Here is a 23867-nt window from a genome sequence, read left to right as displayed (position 1 = left end):
GAATACACAATACATTAAAAGTGGCATACACCATGATCAAGTGAGATTTATCCCAGGGATGCAAGGATTTCTCCATATCTGGAAATCAATCAATGTGATATATGACATTAACAATAAAAATAAAAAAAAACATATAATCACTTCAATAGATGCAGAAAAAATTTTTGATAAAATTCAACATCTATTTATAAAAAAATGTACTCTCTGGAAAGTGGGCATAGAGGGAGCATACCTCTGCATAATAGAGGCAATATATGACAAACCCACAAAGACTGTCATACTTAATGGTAAAAGCATTTTCTTTAAGATCAGGAACATGACAAGGATGCCCACTCTTGCCATTTTTATACAAAATAATTTTGGACGGCCTAGCCACAGGAATCAGAGAAGAAAAAGAAATAAAAAGAATCCAAATTGGAAAGGAAGAATTATATATGACATGTATAGTATCAGGTCATGTTTTCATATGACACAATATTATACATAGAAAATCCTAAATATGCCACCAGAAAAATACTACAGCTCATCAAAGAATTCAGTAAAGTTGCATGATACAAAATTAATATACAGAAATTTGTTGCATTTCTATACACTAACAATGAACTCTCCAAAAGAGAAATTAAGGAAACAATCTCATTTACTATCACATCAAAAAGAATCCAATATCTCAGAATAAACCTACTTTATGAGATAAAAGACCTGTGCTCAGAAAATTATAGGACACTGATGAAAGAAATTGAATATGTCACAAACAGATGGAAAGATACGTTCTTGATTGGAAGAATCAGTATTGTTAAAATGGCAATGCTAACCAAGGCAATTTGAAGATTCAATGCAAAACCTATCAAAATACCAATGACATTTTTTTATTTTGGCTGCATTGGGTCTTTGTTTGATTCATGTGGGTTTTCTCTAGTTGTGGTGAGTGGGGGCTACTCTTTGTTACAGTGTGCAGGCTTCTCATTGTGGTGGCTTCTCTTGTTGTGGAGCATGGGCTGTAGGTGCACGGGGTTCAGTAGTTGCAGCACACATGCTCTAGGGTGCACGAGCTTCAGTATTTGTGGCACATGGTGTCAGTAGCTGTGGCTCATGGGCTCTAGAGTGCAGGCTCAGTAGTTGTGGTGCATGGTTTTAGTTGCCCCACGGCATGTGAGATCTTCCCAGACTAAGGATCAAACCCATGTCCCCTGCATTGGCAGGCAGATTCTTAACCACTGCACCACCAGGGAAGTCCCACCAATGGCATTTTCACAGAACTAGAGCAAATAATTTAAAATATATATGTTAACACAAAAGACTCCAAACAGCCAAAACAGTCTTGAGAAAGAACAGGGGTTGAGAAATCATGGTCCCTGACTTCACACTATACTACAAAGCTACAGTCATCAAAACAGTATGGTACTGCCACAAAAAGAGACACATAAATCACTGGAACAGAATTGACAGCCCAGAAATAACCTACACATCTATGGTCAATTAACGTATGACAAAGGGGGCAAGAATATGCAATGGAGAAAACAGTCTTTTCTTCAATGAGTGGTGCTGGGAAAACTGGACAGCTACTTGTAAAAGAATGAAATTAAACCATTCTTTAACACCATATACAAAATAAACTCAAATTGGATTAAATACCTAAATGTAAGACCATATACTATAAAACTCCTAGAGGAAAACATAGACAGAACACTCATTAACATAAATTGCAGCAATATTTCTTTTAATTCCTCTCCTAAAACAAAGGAAAGAAAAGCCAATGTAAACAAATGGGACCTAATTAAACTTAAAAGCTTTTACACAGCAAAGGAAAACAATCAACAACAACAACAAAAAGATGACATACTGAGTGGAAGAAAGTATTTGTAAATGATATTACCTGTAAAGGGTTAATATCCAATGTATATAAACAGCTCATACAACTCAACATCAAGGAAACAAACTCCCCAATTCAAAATTGGGCAGAACTAAATAAACATTTTTTTCCGAAGAGGAAATGCAGATGACCAAAATGCACATGGAAGGATACTCAATATCTCTAATCATCAGGGAAATGCAAATCAAAACTACAATGAGATATCACCTCACCTCTGTCAGAATGGCTACCAACGAAAAGAATACAAATAAAAAATGTTGGTGGGAATGTTGAGAAAAGGAAACCCTTGTACACTGTGGTGGGAATGTAAATTGGTGCAGCCACTGTGAAAAAAAGTATGGAGGTTTCTCAGAAAACTAAAAATAAAACTACAATATGACCCAGCACTTCCACTCCTGGGTATTTATCTATAAAAAAAACCCCACTAATTTGAAAAGGTACATGCACTCCAATGTTCACAGAAGAATTATTTGCAATTCCCAAGATGTGGAAACACCCTGTGCCCACTGTACATATATATACAATAGAATACTACTCAGCCATTAAAAAGAATAAAATTTTGCAACTTGCAGCAACATGGATGGATTTGGAGGTCATTAAGCTCAGTGAAATAAGTCAGAGAAATACGAATACTGTATGATATCACTTATGTATGGAATCTTAAAATTACAGCAAACTATTGATTATAACAAAAAGAAGAAGACTCACAGATATAAAGAACAAATTAGTGGTTACCAGTGTGGGGAAGAAAGAGAAGAGGGGTAAATAGGGGTAGGGGAGTAAGATATACAAAATATTTGTAATAGAACAAAATAGAAGGATATATTGTACATCATGGGGAATATAGCCAATACATTTAATAACTGTAAGTGGAATATAATCTTTAAAAATTGTGAATCACTCTGTTGCAACCCTGTAACATATATAGTATTGTACAGGAACTATACTTCAATTAAAAAAATACAAAAGTGTTTTACACACTAGCAATAAACAATTTCAAAATAAAATTAAGAAAGAAATTTCAGTTACGGTAGCATAAAAATAGAATAAAATTCTTAGGAAAAAATTAAAAGAAGTGTAAGTCTTGTATACTAAAAACTATAGATTTCATGAAAAGAAATTAAATATCTAAATTAATGAAAAGTTATTCTACATTCATTATTGGAAGATATTGAAGTATAGTTGTTGTGTATATACTAAACAACTAATTTGAAGTGCATGAAGCAAAAATGAATAAATTCAAGAAAGAAAGGGACAATTTCACAAATATGGTTGGAGATTTCCATACTATATCTCAACAACTAGTATAATAATTAGATAGAATTTTAGCAAAGATAAAGGAGAAGTAAACAATACCACCAATCAACAGGATCTAAGTGACATAATTAGAATGCTCCACCCAATAAAAACAGAACATACATTATTTTCAAACACCAAAAAGGCATGTTCCAAGGTAAATTAGACCAGGGACCATAAAACAAGCCTCAATCAACGGAAAAATGTTGAGTTCATATATAGTGTTTTTTGTTGTTGTTGTTTTTTTGTTTTTTTGCGGTACGTGGGCCTCTCACTTTTGTGGCCTCTCCCGTTGTGGATCACAGGCTTCAGACGTGAAGGCTCAGCGGCCATGGCTCACCGGCCTAGCTGCTCCACGGCATGTGGGATCCTCCCAGACTGGGGCACGAACCCGTGTCCCACACATCGGCAAGCAGACTCTCAACCACTGCACCACCAGGGAAGCCCATAGTGTATTTTTGATCATAATGGAATCAAACTAGAAATCGGTAAGAGGAAGATATCAGGAAAATCTGTAAACAATTGAAAACTAAATAATATCCTTCCAAATAATCTGTGGATCAAAGAGTAAGTCTGAAGGAAAATTAAAATATACATTGAACTAAATAAAAATGAAATAAACATCAACATATGTGGGATACACAGCTAAAGCACTGATGAAATGGAAATGTATAGCATTGCATCCCCACATTAGAAAAGAGGTAAATTCTAAAATTAAATATCTACACTCCCACCTCAAGAAATTAGAAAAAGAAGAGCAAAATAAACTGTAAGCAAGTGGAAGTAAGGGAATAGTAGAGATAACAGAAGAAATTGATTAAATTGAAAAGAGAAAAACAATAAAGCAAATCAATTAAATAAAAATCTGGTTCTCTGGAAAGTTTAATACAATTTAGAAATATCAAACAAGACCAACAAAGAAAGAAAAATAAAAAATAAAAATCAGCAATATCTCAAAAGAAACAGAGGATATCACTAAGGGCATGCAGATATCAAAGAATAATAAGAAAATACTACAAATACCTCTACATATAAGTTTGATATCATAGGAAAAAATGGAACAATTTCTAAAAAATCATAAACAACCACAACTCAATATGAAATTTAAAAATTGAGTAGCCTATATAACTAAGAAGGAAATTGAATTCATTATTCAAAGAATCTTGAAAATGTAATCTCCAGGTTTGATTTGTTACACAGGAGAATTCTACCACACTTTTAAGGAATTAACATCAATTCTGCACAACCTGTCAGAAAGTAGACATGGAAATACTTTCCAAATCCTCTTAGGAAAACAGTATTATTCCGATATCAAAACCAAAGATTGTTAGAATGAAAGAAAGAGAAAGAAAGAAAGAAAGAAAGAAAGAAAGAAAGAAAGAAAAAAAGAAAGAGAGGCTACTATAGACCAATATCCCTAGTGAACATAGATGCAAAAATCTTAAAATATTAGTGAATAGAATTCAGCAATATATAAAAAAGGAGTACAAACCATGACTAAGTGATTTTTCCCCCCAGGAATGCAAGGCTGAATTTATATCAAAAAATCAATTAATCTATCCTTTATAAGCTAAAGAAAGATTACATAATCAAATTAATTGATGCAAAATGAGTATTTGGAAAATTTAATATCCATTCAGAGTATAAACCTCTAAAAACTGGAATTAGATGGGAACTTCCTCAACTTGATAAAAAGTATTTACAAAAAAATATACAGCTAGCATCATACATAATGGTGAAAACTGAACATTCCCCGCCCCCATGACCCCACTACTGGGAACAGGACAAAGATGCCTAATGTCATTGCTTAACATAATAGTTTTTAAAAACATAACGCTACTTTTACAATAATACTGGAAGTTCTAGCCAGTGCAATGAGGGAAAAAATATGTAGAAGATAAACAGACCTGGAGTACCCTTTTTGTAGAAGACATGCTAGTCTATGTAGAAAATCTCAAAGAATCTACCAAAAAATCTCACAGAATCATTGGGCAAGTTCAGCAAGCTCACAGAATACAAAGATGAGGGAGTGACATCATCAAGATTGAGGTGTAGATGACCGTAGCTTCTGTCTCCCCACAAAAATCAACAATTAGACAGCTATCTATTAACAAAGCAGCTATGGGAGAGATCTGGAGTCCATTTAAGCAACTTCAGCAACTCAGTGGAACCAAATAACTGGAGATTACCACACAAAAATGGAAGAAAAGATTTATTTTTTCTGCATCATTCATTCTGCAAGCTGGAATTGCTCAGCATCATAAAGTAGCTTCCCAGCAAGAAAGAGTTCCCCTCATCAAGAAAGGAGAGTATGAGTAATAAGCTTCCATAGATTTTGGCACACAACACATTATCTGCATCAATTTCACCCCATCCTGAGACCAGCAAAACCGAGGCTTATGGAGATGTCTAGGAACAAAGAAAGAAAGAAGGGGCTACCAATATCAGCTATGCAGCTGAGCGTGACTATAGTTCCCAGTGACCTTCTCTGTAGAAACCGTAGCAGCTTTGTCATAGAAGAAACCAGTAACCACCACAACCACCTCAGAACCCCCTGTAGATTTCGCTGGCCTTTACCACACAGGTATTTGCATTCACTGGTGCCAGTCAACTGAGTCCCTCCTCACTTCTTCTCCTACCCTACCTCTACCAGAGTCTCAGGAACTGCACTAGAAGCCAACCCAGGTCTCTGTAGCTGTGTGAGTGAAACATTCCAGGCTTGACAACCCATAGCTGACCTCCACCCTGCATGTGCTCAGAGCTAACTCCTTCAGATTTCCACATACATGCCTCCCAGCCATATACAGACCCAGAGAGAGACTGTGCAGCCACTAGAGAGCACACCAACGGCCAGGGCTTCCACAGATGTTTGTGGACCCAGATTAGGCCCTGTCTTCTGTCACTGTCTGTGTCACAGTGTTAACCTGAAGCTAGCCACCCCAACTATGAATCTTTGTACCCCTGACCCAACAATCATCACCAGCCTCCACTGCCATACACCTGTGGCAAGAACCAGCAACCATGATAGTGCATGTTGACATCCAGGGTCTCTGCAGCTGCCAGTTGCACCCAGATGGCCTTGGTCCTTGCTGCCTGCCCTTGTCCCTGCCACTCCACAAATACCTGCAGAAGGCCCCCACAGCTGACCATGTGCACAATATCAGTTTCAGCCAACACTGCTGCTTGCCTTGGTCCCTAGCCACTTGACCTGAAGGTGCTGCTGAAGACCCCAGCAGCTCTTGCAGCCTCAGCAGACCCCCTGAAATGCTCACCATGAATCATGCAGTTGATAATGCTGTGAACCCCAACAGCCTGAGCCAATGAGTCACCACCCATGGACCAGCTCCCATCACATGTTCCTGGACTTGACACCCTGCATCACTAGAACAGTGGTCAAAGCACATTTCAGCATACCCCATGCACAGGTTAAGTTTACTCCTACAGAAGTCAGAACATAAAATCTAGAAGAGGTGACTGTTTTATTTTAATGCACAGTTATATATGCAAGGTTACAAGGGGCCATGAAGAAGCAGGGAAATATGACTCCACCAAAAGAATACAATAAACTTTCAGTACTTGTTCCAAAGAAATATAGATATAGTAATTGCTCAAAAAAAGAATTCAAAATAATTGTTATAAAGATGTTCAGAGAGCTACAAGAAAACACATATTAACAATTTAACAATATTAAGAAAGCAATATAAAAACAAAATGAGAAGTTCAATAGATATTTTTTTACATCTTTATTGGAGTAATTGCTTTACAATGTTGTGTTAGTTTCTGCTGTATAACAAAGTGAATCAGCTATATGTATGCATATATCCACATATCCCCTCCCTCTTGCATCTCCCTCCCACTCTCCATATCCCACTGCTCTAGGTCGTCACAAAGCACTGAGTTGATCTCCCTGTGCTATACAGCAGTTTCCCACTAGCTATCTGTTTTACATTTGGTAGTGTATATATGTCAGTACTACTCTCTCACTTCATCCCAGCTTCCCCTCCCCACCCCTGTATTCTTAAGTCCGTTCTCTACATCTGCATCTTTATTTCTGCCTTTCCACTAGGTCCATCAGTACCATTTTTTTAAGTTCCATATATATATACATTAGAATATGGTATTTGTTTTTCTCTTTCTGACTTTCTTTACTCTGAATGACAGACTCTAGGTTCATCCACCTCACTACAAATAACTCAATTCCATTCCTTTTTATGGCTGACTAATATGCCATTGTATATATATGTGCCACAACTTCAAGGAATTTTTGAAAAAACGGAAATTTTGGAGCTGAAGAATACAATAACTGAACTGAAGAATTCAATAGGGAGCTTCAACTAACAGACTAGAACAATCAGAAAAGCAAATCAGTGAGCTTGAAGACAGATCATTTGAAATTATCCAGTCAGAGGAGCAAAAAGAAAAAGAATAAAAATAAATTTAAAAGCCTACGGGTCTTATGGGACACCATTAAGAAAACAAGTGGAGGATCAGAAGGAGAAGAGAGGGAGAAAGGTGTAAAGAGTTTATTTAAAGAGATGATGCCTGAGAACTTCCCAAACCTGGGAACATATATTGGACATCCATGTTTATGAAGCTAATAGGTCACACCAATAGAAAATAATCTTCTCCAAGACACGTTATAATAAAACTGTCTAAAGCTAAAAAGAAAGACTATTTTAAAAGCAGCAATATATATATATATATTTATTTTTTTCTTGTACATGGAAACTTCCATATAAATACCATTTGACTTTTCAGTAGAAACCTTACAGGCAAGGAAAAAGTGGGAAGTTATATTCAAAGTGCTGAAAGAAAATAACTGCCAACCAAGAATATTTTACCCAGCAAAGTTGTCCTTTAGAAATGAAGGAAAGGTAAAGACTTTCCCAAACAAACAAAACTGAGGGAGTTTATCACCACTAGGCCTATCTTAGAAGAAATGCCAAAGGAGTTCTTCAAGCTGAAATAAATGACACTAACTAGTAACATGAAACCATATGAAAACATACAAAATACTAGTAAAGGCAAGTATTTAGTCAGAGTCAGAATATTCTAAAATAGTGGTGAGTTATTCACTTAACTCTAGTTAAGTTTAAAAGACAAAGGTATTAAAATAGATAGCTATATGTATAATAATTTTTTGATGGTTACACAATATAAATAGATGTAAAGTGTGACATCCAAAATATAAAATATGTAGGGAAAGTGAAAGGGTAAATATATTGTATACAATAGAAGTTAAGTTGTTATATGCTTAAGATAGACTGTTATAGCTCTTAGATGTCTCAAGTAAGCCTCAGGATAACCACAAAACAAAAGCTATTGTAAATACATGTAACATAAAGAAAATGAAATCAAAGTACACCACTACAGAAATTGTTAATTTACATAGAAAGATGTCAAGGGAGAAGAAAAGGAAAAAAGAAACTATAAAACAGTCAGAAAATAATTTAAAAAGTGGCTGTAGTAAGTCCTCCTTCTCTATTAATAATTAATTTAAATGTATGTGGATTAAATTCTCCAATAAAAAGGCATAGACTAGCTGAATGGATTAAAAAGAAAAACAAGATCCAACTATATGCTGACTACAAAAGACGCATTTCAGGGCTTCCCTGGTGGCGCAGTGGTTGAGAGTCCACCTGCCAATGCAGGGGACATGGGTTCGTGCCCTGGTCCAGGAAGATCCCACATGCCACAGAGAGGCTGGGCCCATGAGCCATTGCTGCTGAGCCTGTGTGTCTGGAGCCTGTGCTCCAAAACGGGAGAGGCCACAATAGTGAGACACCCACGTACCACAAAAAAAAAAAAAAAAAAAGACTCATTTCAGATTTAAGAACACACACAGGCTCAAAGTGAAAGGATAGAAAAATAAATCTTTTGCAAGTGAAAGACAAAAGCGAGAAGGGATAGCTGTACTTATAACAGACAAAATAGACTTTAAGCCATAAAAGGGAACAAGAGATAAAGAGGATCATTATATAATTATAAAAGGGTCAATTTATCAAAAAAGATATAGCAATTGTAAATATATATCCACCCAACACTGGAGCATCTAAATATATTAAGCAAATTTTAACAGATCTGAAGGGAAAAATTGCAACACTACAATTATAATAGGGGACTTCAATATCCTGCTTCCAACAATGAATAGATCATCCAGACAGAAAATCTATACCAAAACATTGGATTTGAATTAAAGTTTTCCAAATAGACCTAACAGACATATATGGAACAATCCATCCAGGAAGCAGAATGAACATTCTTCTCAAGCACACAGGCAACATTCTACAGGATAGATTATAGTTTAAGCTTACAATACAAGCCTTGTCAAATGTAAGAAAATTGAAACAAAACATATACAGAATCTCTATGTTGAAGACTAAAAATGCTAATGAAAGAAATATAAAAGTATCTAAATAAATGGAGAGATAGACTGTTCATGGATTAGAAGAATCAATTAGTAAAAATAACAATTTGTCTAAAATTTATATATTGTTTTGGTGGAATTCCTATAAAAATTCAAGCAACTTTTTTGTAGACGTATATAAGACAATTATAAAATTATGGGGAAAGGCAAATAAGCTGTAATAGCTAAGACAATTTTGAAAAATAATGAAATGTTAGGAATCAGTGTACCTGATTTCAAGATGTACTATATAGTTACATCAACAAAAACAGTATGATAGTGACAGAGGGATAGCTAGAAAAGAATAGAGAACCTCCAAATAGGTCCACACATGTACAATCAAATGGTTTTTGAAAAAAAGTATTAAAGCAATTAAATGGAGGAAAAATATGGTTTCGATTCTAGGAAAGGATTCTAGAGTAATTAGATATCCATAGGCAAAAAAATGAACCTGACTTAAATCTCACATCTTCTAAAAAAATTAATTCAAAATATATCAAAATTTTAAATGTAAAATGAAAACTAAAAACCTTTTTAAGGAACACATAGAAGAAAAATCTTAAGGACCTAGATCTTGATGAAGAGTTCTTAGACATGACACCAAAAATATGATCCATCAATTAAAATATCATTAAATTGGGCTTCATCAAAATTAAACAATTTTGTGAAACACCCTGTTAAGAGGATAAAAAGGTAAGCTACCCACTAAGAAAATATATTTACAATACACATATCTGAAAAAGTATTCATATCTAGCATATGCAAAAATGCACAAAATTCAAAAGTAAAATAACAAACTATCAAATTTAAAAATGGGCAAACAATGTGAAAAGACATTTTACTGCAGAGGATGCACCGATGTCAAGAAAGAATACGAAAAGATGTTCAAAGTCACTAGCCATCAGGGAAATGCAAATTAAGAGCACAATGTGATATCACCTCATAACTATAAGAATGGCTAAAATAAATAATAGTGACAGTAGCAAAAGGCTGTCGAAGATGTGAAAAAACGTAGTCTTTCATACATTGCTGATAGGAATGTAAAATAGTACAGCCATTTTGGGTGGGGAAGATCAAGATGGTAGAAAAGGAAGATGTTGGGCTTACCTTACCTCACAACCACATGAAAACCACAACTACGTATAGAGAAACTCCTGCTGAAATCAACCTGGGGACTAGCAGAACAGTTTCTCTACACCAAGCCTGTAAAGAATGATCAATAAGGAGTTGGCTAAGAAGGAAAGAGAAGTGACCTGGTCAGGACCTGCACCCCTAATGAGGGACAGAGAAAAAGAGGGGGATATCACATCCTCGGGGATCCTCCTTGGGGAGTGAGGGATTTAAGCCACATATTAGGAACCTCAGCCCTGGGGTCTGACACTGAGAAGCTGAGGCCCCTTAGCTGATTTGAAAAGCAGTAGGACATAATAGAGAGCTATAAGAAACAGAGACTGCTCTTGAAGAGCATGTGCACATATTTGCTTTCTCCTGGTCATGACAGGAAAGCAGCAGATTGAAAACTGCCTGGGGCAGCTTGCCAGGATAGTCTCAGCATGCCCCCCAGTCCACACCAGGCACCTGCTCCAGCCTTATTTTCTATGGCAGTGATCTCCACTGTGGTGGAGGCTGACATTGCTTAAGAGAGTGCACACAGCTAGGGAAACAGAGCCAGATCAGACCTGACCCTGCCTCAGATAAGTGGAGAGACAGCCATGGCTAGCACATCCGTCCCTGCCCACACTTAGGAGAAGCAAAACTAGCTGCATGGCAGAGACCAACATAAACTTCAGGAGAAAAACCAGCTCAGTAGTGTACCAGCAACCACCCTGGCCTCAACCCAGCCACTAACCAAGGTGCAAACCCTAGGGGGAAAAGTGAAATGAGCACAGAAGTGCAACTGCAAGTCCTCAAGCCCTGGCCATGTATCAAACCAAGGTGGAGACTGCCAGCACACCCAGGAGAAACCCAGCTCCCTCAGGGCTCTTGCTCCAGTCCCTTGGCTCCCAACCCCCACCCTAATAGGGCAGTGATAGCCATAGAGCATAGGAGAAGCCCTGGTTTGCACCTAGCTCTGGTTCCAGCATATCCAACTCCAGCCCTACCTCCCAAGAAGGCAGTGGCTGCCAGCACACCCTGGTGGAAGACACAGCCCATGCTCACTACAGATTCAACTCTCCCACAAAAGACATTGGGTATAGGCATACTGCAAAGTGATGCTCCCACACAAGGACACAACTTAAATATTGGAATAAGTAACTAATTACCACCTAATTACATAGAGACACATAAAGTTAAAAAATAGGAAAACAGAGGAATATGTTTCAAAAGAAAGAACAAGGAAAAAACATGAAGAAAACCCTAATGAAATAGAGATAATTTATCTACTAAAGAACTCAAAGACATGGTAATAATATTAACTGAACAAGGGAAAATAATAGATGAATACAGTGAGAATTTTGACAACTAGAAAATATAAAAAAGAACCATGTATGCTGAAGAATACAAAAACTGAAATGAAAAGTACACTAGAGGTAATTAAGAGAATAGGTGATACAGAAGAATACAAAAGCAACCTTGAAGATAGAATAATGGAAATCACCCAATCAAAATAGGAAAAAAAAAAACTTTATAAAGATAAGAATGGTTTATGGGACCACCAGGACAAAATCAAGTATACTAACATTGACATTACAGGAATCAAAGAAGGAGAAGGGAGAGAGGAAAGGGCTGGAAATGTATTTAATGAAATTATGGCTGAAAACTTCCCAAACCTGAAGTAGGAAACAGATATACAGGTATGATAAACACAGAGTTCCAAACAAGATGAAACCAAAGAGACCCACACCAAGACATACCATAATTAAAATTGCAAAAGTTAAAAATAATAAGAGAATTTTAAAGGCACATATAAGGGAACCCCCATAAAGCTATCAGATGATTTTACAGCAGAAACTTTGCAGTTCAGAAGGGAGCAGCATAATATATTTGAACTGCTGAAAGTAAAGAAGTTACAACTCAAGATACTTTACCCAACAAGGTTATCATTCAGAATTGAAGGAGAGATAAAGAGTTTTCAGGCAAGCAAAAACTAAAAGAATTCATCAATTCTAAAACAAACTTACAAGAAGTGTTAAATGATCTTCTTTAGGTGAAAAAAATACCACAGCAAGAAATAAGAAATTAGAGGAAAGAAAAATCCCAATTGTAATGGTACATATATTGTAAAGGTTATGGTCAAGCACTTAAATAAGTTAGTACAAAAGTTAAAAGACAAAAATTATAAAATCAACTATAGCCAAAATAAACAGTTAAGAAATAGACATGAAGTTGTAAAATATAACATCAAAAACACAAAATATTTGCGTGAGGGCAGTAAAAAATGCAGAGTTCTTAGAATGTGTTTGTACTCAAATAGTTATCAGTTTAAAACAAGTAGATATGGTTATAAGTCAACATATACGAAGAACACGGTTACCAAAAATCAAAAAACAACAAAATATGCAAAAACTAGAGCAAAAGGAACACAAATATAACACTAAAAAAAAATTCAAACCACAAAGGAAGAGACTAAAAGAAGAAGAAAATAGAGAACTACAAAGCAACCAAAAAACAAATAACAAAAGGGCAATAGGTAGTCACCTATTAATAATCACTTTAAAATTCAATGAATTAAATCAAAGGACAGATGGTTGCTGATTGGATTAAGAAACAATACTCATCTGTATGCTGCCTATAAAAGACTCATTTCAGAGCTAAAGTGACACACATACTGAAAGTGAAATGAAAGAAAAAGATATTCCATACAAATGGAAATGAAAAAAACTTGGGTAGCAATACTCATATCAGACAAGGTAGACTCTGAAACAAAGTCTATAATAAAGTACAAAGAAAGGCATTATATAATGATAAAGGAATCAATACAAGAAGAGGATACAACATTTGTAACATATATAAAACTAATACAAGGACATCTAAATAAATAAGCAAATATCAACAGGCATAAAGCAAATATCAACAGGCATAAAGGAGAAATTGACAATAATACAACAATAGTAAAGGATTCTAATACCCCACTTACATCAATGGACAAATTATCCAGACATAAAAATCAATAAGGAAGCAGTGGCCTTAAATACACTTAGAAAAGTTGAACTTAACAGATATCAATAGGACATTCCAACCAAAAATAACAGAATACACATTCTTTTCAAGTCTACAAGGAATGTTCTCCAGGATAGGTTACATGCTAGGCTACAAAACAAACCTCAACAAATTTAAGAGAATAGAAATTATTTCAAGCATCTTTTCTGACCACAATGGTATGGAACTAGAAATCAAATACAGAAAAATGAGAAAAATGTGAACACGTGGAGGTTAAACAACATGCTACTAGAAAACCAATGGATCCCTGAAGAGATCAAAGAGGAAATCAGAAAACACCTTGATACAAGTGAAAATAACAATACAACTTTTACAATCTATGGGACACAGAAAAAGCAGTTCTAAGAGTGAAATTTATAGCAATACAGGCGTACCTAAAGAAATAAGAAAAATCTCAAATAAATAGCCCAACCTACCTTTTAAGGGAATTAGAAAAAGATGAACAAACAAAGGCAAAAGTCAGCAGAAGGAAGGAAATAATAATGATCAGAGAGGAAATAAATTAGAAACAAACAAAAAAAAAAAGATCAGTGAAACCAAGAGCTGTTGCTTTTGAAAACATATAAAACACTGATAAGCCTTTAGCCAGTCTCATTAAGAAAAAAAGAGAGAGGACCCAGGTAAACAAAATACGAATGAAAGAGGAGAAATTACAAACTATATCACAGAATTGCAATCATAAAAGAATACTATGAACCGTTATATGCCAAACATTTGCACAACCTAAAAAAGAAATGGATAAATTCCTAGAAACATTAAATCATCCAATACTGAATCAGGAAGAAATAGATAAACTAAACAGACAGATTGCTAGTGTTGAAACAATCAGTAATAAAAAAAATAAAAGAAAAAAATAAAACTCCCAACAAACAAAAGTCCAAGACTGGACAGCATCACAGGTGAATTCTACGAAACATATAAAGAAGAGTGAATACACTTCCTTCTCAAACTATTCCAAAAAACTAAAAAGGTGGGGACACCCCAAATTAATTATATGAGGCCCCATTACCCTGATACCAAAATGATACCAAAATGATACAGAAAAAGAAAATTATAGACCAATATCTTTGATGAATATAGGTGCAAAAATCCTCAACAAAGTATTAGAAAACTGAATTCAACAACATCTAAAAAGATCATACACCATGATCAAGTGGGACTCATTCAAGAGATACAAGGATAGTTCAATATACCCAATCAATCAATGTTATATGCATATTAAGAAAACAAAGAATAAAAATCAAATGATCATTACAAGAGATGCAAAAATAGCTTTTGACAAAATTTAACACTATTTCATAATAAAAACTCTCAACAAATTGGTATAGAGGCAACATACCTCAATATCATAACAGACATTTATGACAAACTTACAGCTACCATCTTACTCAATTGTGAAAAACTGAAAGATTTTCCTCTAAAATCAAAAACAAGACAAGGAGGCACATTCCCACCATTGCTATTTAACATAATACTGGAAGTCCTAGCTACAGCAATCAGACTAGAACAAGAAATAAAAGGCATCAAAATTAGAAGGGAAGTTGTGAATCTGTCACTATATGCAGGTGATATAATACTATACATAGAAAACCCAGGACACAGGAAGAATATACATAAATCTGTTGCTTTTCTATACACAAATGAACTATCAAAAATAGAAAGCAAGAAATCAATCCCATTCAAAATCACATCAAAATGAATAAAATACCTAGAAATAAACTTGATCAAGGGGATGAAAGACCTATACTCTGAAAATTATGACAGTGATGAAGGAAATTGAAGATGGTTCAAATAAATGGAAAACTATCCTGTGTTCATGGATTGGAAGAATTAATATTGGTAAAATGTTTATATAACCCAAAGCAATCTACAGATTCAAGCTAATCCTTATCAAAATATCCATAACATTTTTAACAGAACTAGAACAGTCAATCTTAAAATTTGTATGAAACCACATAAAACCCCCAAAAGCCAATGCAGTCTTGGGGAAAAAAGAACAAAGCTAGAGATATACACTCCCTGACTTCAGACTATACTACAAAGCCACAATAGTCAAAGCAGAGTGTTACTGGCACAACAACAGACACATAGATCACTGGAACAGAATAGAGAGCACAGAAATAAACCCATGCACATTTGCTCAATTAACCTTTGTCAAGGGAGGAAAAATATACAATGACGAAAAGAGAGTCTCTTTAGTAAATGGTATTGGGAAATCTGGGCAGCTGCATACAACAGAATGAAATTAGAATATTTCCTCACATAATCTCAAAATGGATTAAAGACCTAAATGAAATACCATAAACCATAAAACTCTTAGAAGAAAACATAGGCAGATCAGACTTTGACATAAATCTTAGCAGTAGCTTTTCTGGATCTGTCTCCTCAAGCAAAGGATTGAAAAGCAAAAATTTTAAAATGGGACCTAATTAATCTTAAAAGCTTTTGCACAGCAAAGGAAATCATTGACAAAATGAAAAGACAACCTACTGAATGGAAGAAAATATTTGCAAATGATATGTCTGATAAAGGGTTAATATCCAAATTATATAAAGAACTCACACAACTCAATATTAAAAAGCAAGCCACATTGTAAAGCAATTATACCCCAATAAAGATGTTTTTAAAAAAAAATAAAAAAAAAAAAAAAGCAAGCCAATTTTAAAAATAGGCGGAAGAACTGAATAGATCTTTTTTTTCCCAAAGAAGACACACAGATGGCCAACAGACACATAAAATAATGTTCAAAATCACCAAGCATTAGGGAAATGCAAATAAAAATCACAATGAGATATCATCTCTCACCTGGGAAAATGGCTCTTGTCAAAAACAGAACAAATAATAAATCTAGGTGAAGATGTGGAGAAAAGGTAACCCCAGTTCACTGTTGGTGGGAATGTAAACTGGTACAGCCAACATGGAAAACAATATGGGGGCTCCTCAGAAAAACTAAAAATAGAACTACCATATGATTCAGCAATTCCACTCCTGGGTGTATAACCAAAAAACAAAAAGCAAAAAACAAAACACCGAAATTTAAAAGACATATGCACCCCAATGTTTGTAGCAACACTATTTACAATAGCCGAGATATGGAAGCAACATAAGTATCCATCAACGGATGAATGAATAAGGAAGATGTGTGATACACACACACACACACACACACACACACACACACACAATGGAATATTACAGAGCTATAAAAAAAGAATAAATTTTTCGCTATTTGGGGCCACATGGATGGATACAGAAAGTATTAAACTTGGTGAAGTAATTTTGACAAGGGAAGACAAATACTGTATGTTTTCTCTTATATGTGGAATTTAAAAAATAAAAGAAACGAGTGAATATAACAAAATAGAAGCAGACTGTTAGACATGAAACAATCTAGGAGTTATCAGAAGGGAGAGGTATAGGGGTAAGGGCAAAGTAGGGGAATGGGTGAAGTGGTACAATCTACTAAGTAGAAAGTAAATGATACAAAGCTCTTACTCTATGTAATGTAAACTACAGTGAATATAACAAATATTTTATAGTAACTTTGGATTATAATCTATACAAATATTGAATTACTATTTTGTATACCTGAAACTAATTAACAGTGTAAATCAACTATACTTCAATATAAAAATAAAATAAAATGGTACAGCTATTTTGGAAAACAGTTTGTCTATTAGTTTAAAAACTAAACATATGAGGTTGAGCATCTATTCATGTGCCTGTTGGCCATCTGCATTTCCTCTTTGGAAAAATGTCTATTCGGCTTTTCTGCCCATTTTTAATAAGGTTGTTTGTTTTTTTGATGTTGAGTTGTATGAGCTATTTTTTGTTTTGTTTTGTTTTGTTTGTTTTGTTTTTTGCTTTTTGTGGTATGTGGGCCTCTCACCGTTGTGACCTCTCCCACTGCAGAGCACAGGCTCCGGATGCGCAGGCTCAGCTGCCATGGATCACTGGCCCAGCCGCTCCGCAGCATGTGGGATCCTCCTGGACCGAGGCATGCACCCATGTCCCCTGCATCGGCAGGTGGACTCCCAACAACTGCAACACCAGGGAAGCCCCTGTATGAGCTTTTTATATATTATATGTTGTATTAATGCCTTATCTGTCATATCATTTGCAAATATATTCTACCATTCTGTAGGTTCTTTTCACTGGTTTTCTTTGCTGTGCAAAAGCTCTTAAGTTTAATTAGGGACCATTTGTTTATTTTTGCTTTAGGAGATAGGCCCAAACATATATTGCTACGACTTATTTTGATGAGCATTCCGCCTATATCTTCCTCTAGGAGTTTTATAGTAACCTGTCTTACATTTAGATCTTTAATCCATTTTGAGTTTCTTTTTGTATATAGTGTTAGAGAATGTTCTAATTTCATTCTTTTACATGTAGCTGTCCAGTTTTCCCAGCATCACTTATTGAAGAGACTGTCTTTTCTCTATTGTATATCCTTGCCTCCTTTATTGTAGATTAGTTGACCATAAGTGTGTGGGTATATTTCTGGGCTCTCTATTCGGCTCCATTGATCTAAGTGTCTGTTTTTGTGCCAGCACTATACTATTTTGATTACTGTAGCTTTGTAGTATGGAAATTCAAGTGAAAACCACAATGAGGTATCACCTCACACTGATCAGAATGACTGTCATCAAAAAGAACACAAATAACAAATGTTGGTGAATATGTAGAGAAAAGTGAACCCTCATACACTGTTGGTGGGGATATAAATTGGTGCAGACACTGTGGGAAACAGTATAGAAGTTCCTCAAAAAACTAAAAATACCACTCTCTCACATGGACATATATACACTACCAAATGTAAAATAGAGAACTAGTGGGAAGCAGCCGTATAGCACAGGGAGATCAGCTCAGTGCTTGTGTCCACCTAGAGGGAGGGTATAGGGAGGGTGAGAGGGAGATGCAAGAGGGAGGAGATATGGTGATATATGTACATGTATAGCTGATTCACTTTGTTATACATCAGAAACTAGCACACCAGTGTAAGGCAACTATACTCCAATAAAGATGTTAGGAAAAAAAAACTAAAAATAAAACTACCATAAGACTCAGCAATTCCAACCCTGGGTATATATCCAAAAGAAACAAAAACACAAATTTGAAAAGATATATGCACCCCAATGTTCATAGCAGCATTATTTACAGTTGCCAATGTATGCAAGCAACCTAAGTGTCAATCAGTGCATGAATGGGTAAAGAAGATGTGGTATATATACACAATGGAATACTAATCAGCCAAAGAAAAGAATGAAATTTTGCCATTTGCAGAAGGATTGATGGACTTGGAGGGCATTAAGCTAAGTGAAATAAGTAAGACAGAGAAATACAAATACTGTATGATATTACTTATATGTGGAATCTAAAACTTACAATAAACTATTTATTATAACGGAAAAGAAACACACTCACATGTATAGAGATGAAACTAGTGGTTACCAGTAGGGAGAGCAAAAGGGGGAGGGGCAATATAGGGGTAGAGAATTTTTAAAAGGGTTATTATGGGATTACATATGTGAAATCTGTGTAAAACTTTTGAAAATTATAAAGCACTATAGTATTTAAAGAATCATGCAGTAAAAAAATAAATTTTTAAAAAAGGCAAAAATGTAAACATAAATTATACAACCCAGTGATTGCACTCTTGTACATTTATTCCAGAAAAATAAAAATTTATACCCACACAAATATCTGTATGCAGATGTTCACAGCAGACTTATTTATAACAGTGAAAAACTGTTAACAACACATATGTACTACAATAAATTAATGGTTAAATAATGGTACACTCATAGTATGGAATGCCAAAAAAAGAACTATTTTTAAAATTATAGTTGATTATAATGTGTTAATTACTGCTGTACAACAAAGTGATTCAGTTATATATACATTTTTTATATTCTTTTCCATTATGGTTTATCACAGGATATTGAATATATCTCTTGGTGCTATACAGTAGGACCTTGCTGTTTATCCATTCTACATATAAAAGCTTACATATCCTAACTCTAACCTCCCACTCCATGCCTTCTCCAAAGCCCTCCCCCTTGGCAACCACCAGTCTGTTCTCTATGTTTGTGGATCTGTTTCTGTTTCATAGATAGGTTCACTTGTGTCATATTTTAGATTCCACATATAAGTGATATATGGTATTTGTCTTTCTCTTTCTGACTTAACTTTACTTAGAATGATAGTCGCTAGTTGCATCCATGTTGCTGCACATGACATAATTTCATTTCTTTATGGCTGAGTAGTATTCCATTATATACATGTACCACATCTTTTTTTACCAATTCATTTGTCAATGGATATTTAAGTTGTTTCCATGTCTTGGCTATTGCATATAGTGCTGCTATGAAAACAGGGGTACATGTATCTTTTTGAATTATAGTTTTTTTTTTCTGGATACATGCCCAGAAGTGGGATTGCTGGATCATATAGTAATTCTATTTTTAGTTTTCTGAGGAACCTCCATACTTTTTTTCATGGTGGCTGCACCAACTTACATTCCCACCAATAGTGTAGGAGGGTTCCCTTTTCTCCACAACCTCTCCAGCATTTGTTATTTGTAGACTTTTTAATGACGGCCATTCTAACTGGTGTGAGGTGGTACGTCATTGTAGTTTTGATTTGTATTTCTCTAATAATTATGCAAAGTTGAGGATCTTTTCATATGCCTGTTGGCCATCTGTATGTCTTCTTTGGAGAAATGCCTGTTTAGGTCTTCTGCCCATTTTTCAATTGGGTTTTTGTTGTTGTTGTTGAAGAACAAACTATTTATCAATGAACCAATTGGATGTTTCTCAAGGGCATTATGCTGAAGGAAAAAAAGAAAATACCACCCTGGTATATATATAACATGTTCAAATTTACAAAATCATAGTGATAGAAGAAATTTAATGTTTGCCAGAAGTTGGGAATTTGGGGGCAGGGGGAGAATAAAGTTGCTGTGACTATTAAGGTGTAGCAAAAGGAGATTTTTTAAAATTATAGTATAATTCAGTCTCTTGATTGTGATAGAGGTTACATCCATTTACACATGTGGAAAATGGCATAGAACTATGCACGTACACACACACACATTGTCCCAATTTTAACTTCGTAATTTAATATTGTACTACAGCTATGTAAGACATAATCATTGGGAGCAACTTGGTAAAGAGTACATAGGACCAGTCTATACTGTCTATGCAAATTCCTATGAATCTATAATAAATTCAAAATAAAATGTTATTATAAATTTAATACTATACCTTTTCAAAGATAAATAAAAATGTTCTTATTGGAGTTTTCATTTATTCTATTTTAAATTAATATATAGTGGTTTTCAATTGTACATTAATGCTTTGAATTAAACAGGTAAACAGAGAAAGTCAAATACTGCATGATTTCACTTATATGTAGAATCTACAAAAGCTGAACTCTGATAAACAGAGTTGAGTGGTGGTTACCAGGGGCTGGGAGTCAGGTAAATGGGGAGATAATTTTTGAAATGGTACAAACTTTCAGTTATGTAATTGGAAACTCTGGGGGCCTAGTGTATGTCATGGTGATAATAGTTATTAACCTAAGTGTTCATCAACAGATCAATGGATAAAGAAGATGTGGCACATATATACAATGGAATATTATTCAGCCATAAAAAGAAACAAAACTGAGTTATTTGTAGTAAGGTGGATTGACCTAGAGTCTGTCATACAGAGTGAAGTAAGTCAGAAAGAGAAAAACAAATACTGTATGCTAACACATATATAAGGAATCTAATAAAAAAAAAGAAAAAATTGTCATGATAAACCTAGGAGCAAGATGGGAATAAAGACACAGACCTACTAGAGAATGGACTTGAGGATATGGAAAGGGGAAAGGGTAAGCTGGGACAAAGTGAGAGAGTGGCATGGACATATATACACTACCAAGTGTAAAATAGATAGCTAGTGGGAAGCAGCTGCATAACACAGGGAGATCAGCTTGGTGCTTTGTGACCACCTAGAGGGGTGGGATAGGGAGGATGGGAGGGAGGGAGATGCAAGAGGGAAGAGATATGGGGACATATGTATATGTATAACTGATTCACTTTGTTATAAAGCAGAAACTAACACACCATTGTAAAGCAATTATACTCCAATAAAGATGTTAAAAAAAAAGTTAAAAAAAAATTGTATTATATGCATAATAGTTATTGAAAGAGTTAATTTTAAATATTCTCACCACAAAAGAAAAGAAATGAAAACTATGTGAGGGGATGGAGGGGTTAGCTAATGCTATTGTGGTAATCATTTTGATACATATATATATATATACGATCAACATGTACATCCTAAACTTACACAATGTTATATGTTATATGTCAATGGTATCTCATAAAATTGGAGGAGAAAGACTAAGAAGTTCTAGACAGTAAAATAATTGAAAATGGTTGTTCTATAACATAGACTAAAATTTATATACAGGTTTCTACCCAGTCAATTTTATTAAAAAAAACATTTATTTAACAAATGATAAATAACAGACTACCATTCCATCCTCACTAAAAAATTAGTGACCCCCTTAGCCATTAACCTCATCCTCCCCAGCACTTGTTGTTTTCTATTGTTGTTGCTATTATTATTACCATACTAGTAGTATAAAATATTTCATTGTGCTTTTGATTAGTATTTCCTTGATGGCTATTGATGTTGAGAATTATTTCATGTGTTTGTTGGTCATTTTATATCTTCTTTGGAGAAATATCTATTCAGAACATTTGTCAACTTTAGACTGGGTTGTCTGTCTCTATATTATTGAGTTGCAAGAGTCCTTTATAGATTGTATTGATAGATACAAGTACCTCATCAGATACGCTTTGCAAGTAGTTTCTCCCATTCTGTGATTTGTTTTTCCCTGTCTTGTTATTGTCCTTGAATTCACAGAAATTTTTAGTTTGATGAAGTCCAATTTATCTCTTTTCCTGTTGTCACTTGGGCTTCAAATATCATATATAAGAATTCAAATCCAAGATGATGAAAATTTATTTTATGCTTTCTTCTAAGAAATGTATAGTTTTAGCTCTTACATTTAGGTCTTCAATCCATTTTGAGCTTTTTGTATGTGATCCAAATTGTCTAAGCATCTTTTGCTGAATACTATTCTTTCCATCAATGAATGGTCTTGGCAGCCTTGTCAAAAATCAGCTGACAATAAACAAGGAGTTTTATTTCTGTACTCTCAATTTTATTCCATTGATCTATATGCCTATTCCTACTCCAGTACCACACTGTTTTGATTACTATATCTTTGTCATGTTATTGTAAATGGAATTGTTTTCCTAATTTTATTTTTTGCATTGTTTTCTGTATTGTTCACTGCTAGTGTATAGAAATACAACAGATTATTGCATGTTCATTTTGTATCCTTAACTTTGCTGAATCCATCTAACAGCACCAATAGTTTTCATTTTTTGTCAGTTCTTTAGGATTTTCTATGTATAAGATCATGCTATCTGAAAATAGATATAGTTTCACTGCATTTTATGTATTTCTTTTTTATAACTATTCTAGGTAGAATATCTAGTACAATGTTGAATTAAAGTAGCAAAAGTAGACATTCTTGTCTTGTTTCTGTTCTTAGAGGGAAAACTTTCAGTCTTTCTCATTAAGTATGTTAGCTATGTGTTTGTCATCAATGCCTGTTATGTTGTGGAAGTTCCCTTCTAGTCCTACTTTGTTGAGTTTTTCAATTAAGATATAATTGACATATAACATTAAGTTGTACAGCATAATGATCAATATTTGTATATATTGTGAAATTATCATTACAGTAAGTCTAGTTAACATTGATCACCACACAGTTACATCTTTGTGTGATGAAAACATTTAAGATTTACTCTCAGCATAATTTCAAATATACAATATAATATTAATTGTATTTACCATACTGTACATTACATCCCCCTGACATTTATTTTATACCTGAGAGTTTGTACCTTTTGGCCCCCTTCACCCATCCCACCTCTGTCAACCACCAATTTGTTTTCTATACCTATTCTTTTTTTTTAAGATGCCAGAATTAAGTGAGATCATATAGTATTTGTCTTCCTCTGTCTGACTTATTTCATTTAGTATAATGCCCTCAAGCTCCATTCAT

Source organism: Phocoena phocoena, chromosome X (genome assembly GCF_963924675.1).
Source record: "Phocoena phocoena chromosome X, mPhoPho1.1, whole genome shotgun sequence".
Lineage (NCBI taxonomy): Eukaryota > Metazoa > Chordata > Mammalia > Artiodactyla > Phocoenidae > Phocoena > Phocoena phocoena.
Note: the sequence above shows the minus strand (reverse complement) of the source record.